Source organism: Tamandua tetradactyla, chromosome 17, assembly GCF_023851605.1.
Source record: "Tamandua tetradactyla isolate mTamTet1 chromosome 17, mTamTet1.pri, whole genome shotgun sequence".
Classification (NCBI taxonomy): Eukaryota; Metazoa; Chordata; class Mammalia; order Pilosa; family Myrmecophagidae; genus Tamandua; species Tamandua tetradactyla.
The window spans coordinates 64,311,366-64,315,126 of NC_135343.1; the positions used below are offsets into that span (position 1 = coordinate 64,311,366).

Sequence of the window (3,761 nt, forward strand, 5' to 3'; positions counted from 1 at the left end):
AGTTTATTTTCTCTCTCCACAACTGGAATAAAAGGAGTGGTCTTTTCATCTGACACAGAGTAAGCAATCAATAAATATTTTTTAGGGCTTGGATTCTTTATCATCAACTTTAACAAAGAATGGTGATGTAGGTGTGTTCAGTTTATACTGTTCCAATCTTCTCAGTTCCTGAACCTGAATATCCTTAACTCATGTGTTTCAGAAAGGTATGCAGAAATAACAGAAGGTCACTTGAAAATTTTCTGCTTATGCAACTGAAATGTTTTAATTAAATATTTTCCAAAATATTATATTATAGCAGATGTAAAAGCCATGATTTTGGTCAGCCACAGATCATGGAAAATGCTGTCATACATTTCTAGAGTGACACAGTTAAAGAACTACATAATTGTCATTAAAGGAATGAGTATAACTGAAAAAGGAGTGAAGGAAATTGGCATTTAGAAAGGAGGTAGTGTATAGTTACTTCAGTAACAATGGCAAGGAAGGCTTGAAGGAAAGACAGAGTCTCTTGAAGGAACAAGTAGGACAGGAAGAATAACTACCAGGCAGAAAGGTTCAATATGAAGAGGTGGGAGGAGGGGGAGCAGCTGCTGCTGCAGGACTCAGTGCCCCACAGCTGGGAGAGGAGGTTTGTGTTCGATGCTGAAGCACTGTGGGAGGAGAGCTGTAATGTTGCTGACAGTAATAACTGGCCACATCTTCAGTCTGGGCTCCGCTGATGCTGAGAGAGAAATCTGTCCCAGACCCACTGCCACTGAATCGGTCGGGGACCCCAGATTCCCGTGTGGATGCAAAGTAGATGAGCAGTTTGGGAGACTGTCCAGGTTTCTGCTGGTACCAGGCGAAGTAGTTCTTCTGGTTGGAGCTGGATAAAAGACTCTGGCTGGACTTGCAGCTCATGGTGACAGTCTCCCCTGGAGACACAGCCACAGAGGCTGGAGACTGGGTCATCATGATGTCTCCTCTGGTACCTGCAGTCAGAAAAGAACATACAATATTTCACAAATATATAAAATGCATATTCACATGCAGGATTCCTCATTTATCATACATAATCAGATCTGTTTGAGATGGAATAGTCTGTACACTCTGCATGTGAAAACTATCTTTCCTGCTTTATAAAGACATTGCTTTTCTGAAGCTCTCACCTGAGACCCAGAGCCCCAGGAGGATGAGGAGTTGGGACAGTGACAGCATCTTGCTCACCGTCTGGTGCACTCAGGCCCCATCTCCAGGGAATCCCCATTAATAGAGTCTGAGCAGCAGCTGAGTCCCCAGGAGTCTATGCAAAACAGCACAGGGTATAAAGGGAAATGCGCTGTGCAGTGAGCTGTGAAGACAGATAACAGAAGGAAGGAGACAAAAAAACATTACCACAGGAAATGTGATTTTATGACTGTGAAAAACTCAGAAACCAACTTAAGACTAATTTTCACAAAGTTCTACAAAATTACTAACTTTAATATATTTTAGTAAATGTGCTCACCCAAACTGCCAGCAATAACTTAAAAATATAGCATAGTTTTTCGCAATAGAATATATGTGTCTCTGAGTGTTTAAATTCAAAAGTTAATCAAACTTTTCTAAATATCTTGCCAAAGCCTTTTCTGTATTTTAATATTTGCTTGAGGTTCCTCTTGAACATCTCAAAGACACCTCCATATGTTCAAAAGCAGACAGCTAATAGTTTCTCAATACAAGCACTATCTCCAAAAATAAGTCATGAGAGACTTAAAAGTCACTGTTGGCATTGCACTTTAGGTCCACCAATTTCTCAAATCACAGATAAAGTGGTTTGCTGACCTAAGGTGTAACATCGCCCCCTGGCGGTCACAGGTGAAATAGCTGCAGTTCCCGAGGTGTGATAGAGTAGGTTCTTCAGTTATACTTATTTGAAATCAGCAATGTCTATAGAATTATACAACTAGAAATATTAGGAAAACTTATAGGTCTAGGATACTAAGCTATGAAAAAATAAAGCAGGACCCCTGACCTCTAAGAGCTTTCCTTTAACTGGGAGGGACAAACAATAAACAATAACATTTCTGCAGCCCCGCCTATCCTATTTCTCTGAAAGTATCCCCTGTATCAAAATCATTACTCAGGTCAAGTGGGGAAGTTTGCATCCAGATCCATTTCATGGATCATCCGTCACCATAAACAGACTAAGGGAAAGAGGGGTGAAAATGAGGCAGTTTAACAACTTTAGAGAAACCAAATTATTCCTCTGCCATGATTTCAATTTTTCCTGCAAAGAAACCAACCTCACATCCCACAAGAAGTGTCCCTTAATGGGAGTGTCCTCAGGCATGTATTGTTCCAATTCCAATTTATAATAAGTTCATTTTTCCATACTTTATGCCCTTGAGAGCTCATTTCCTTAGCTGAGGGTCCCCTTCCCAGACATTCAGGAATGGTGTGGAGAAAAGACCCACATCAGGCAGGAAGACATTCCTACTCAGTCAAAGGTCCACTGTGTTCTTGATCCACCACATATTTGGGATTATTTTCTTCTGTTCTTCTGCCCTTCCATGAAGTTAAACTCAATATACATATATTTTTAAGTTTGCTAATAGTTTAAATGTCTGCTTCCTAATTGAAATTTTTCCATAGATTTGATTCCCCATGTCATCCCTATAAATGTTCAAAAGTCCCAGGTAGTCACTGATGACATAAGGATGAATCAGGATATGTCATACAGAGTGACTTGTTATTTTAGTTTGTTAAGCTTCCAGAATGCAATGAGCCAGAAGTGGAATGTCTTTTAAAAATGGGAATTTATCTAGTTGTACATTTCCAGCTCTAAGTCTGTGAAAACATCCAAATTAAGGCACCAACAAGATTTACCTTACGGCAAGAAAGAATGATGCTGTTTGGGACACCTTTTTCAGCCAGGAAGACAAGTGACTGGCATCTGCTGGGATTTTGGCAAATGATGATGTCTGTTAGCTTTCTCTTCCACCTTCTTCAAGAGCTTCCCAGGGAGCATTTTCATTAATCTCCAAAGATCTTTGGCTATGTGAACTCTAAAATTTTTCCAAAATTGTTTCCTCTTAAAGGACACCAGTAAGCAAAACCACCTTGAATGGGTGGAGACACATCTCCAGGGAAACCACCTAATTATACTGTATGACCCACAATTGGGTATGTCACATCTCATGGAAGCAATTAAAAAGATCCCACCCAGCTATATTGAATGAGGATTAAAGAACATGGCTTTTCTGGGTATGTAACAGTTTCAAACTGGCCCACTCCACCCTCTGGACTCCAAAAAGATTAAGACATATTCTTTCCTTATGGAACATATGTTCATTCCATTACTATATCAGAAAGCCTGAAATCATTTCAGTAACAATACAAATATAATGCCAAGTCAGAAACAGTACAAAATAACATCAAGGCCAGTTAAAGGCATGGTCTGTCCTAAGGCAAAATTATCCTCTGGCTCTGGGTCTGTAAACTCAGAACAAGTTATCTGCTGCCAGCATACAAAGGAGGGACAATCATAGAATACATGTTTCCACTTCCATAGGGAATAATTGCAAGGAATACAGGGATCACAGGACCCAAACTTTTATAAAAATCTGCAGAGCAAATTCCATTAGATTTCAAAGTCTTAGAGCCATTTATCCTCAGGGCTTAAGAAAGCAGCAGTCTCATCCTTTCCAAGGGCTTATGTAGTAGCCCTATTCTCTCCAATGGGGGGCATTGGGGAGACAACTTTTTTTGTCTCCAACTGGACAGTACCTGGATCTCTA

The 3,761-nt window shown here is 40.1% G+C and overlaps 1 pseudogene across 1 annotated transcript; it reads right to left on the bottom strand.

The window, feature by feature from the left end:
- Positions 1–558: 558 nt before the first annotated feature.
- LOC143661193 (immunoglobulin kappa variable 4-1 pseudogene) lies at positions 559–1,217 on the bottom strand (annotated as a pseudogene). The gene is made up of 2 exons (XR_013164435.1): positions 1,152–1,217; positions 559–974 (listed from the first exon to the last, which is right to left on the bottom strand). The product of XR_013164435.1 is annotated as an immunoglobulin kappa variable 4-1 pseudogene (transcript).
- Between the last annotated feature and the right edge of the window lie 2,544 nt (positions 1,218–3,761).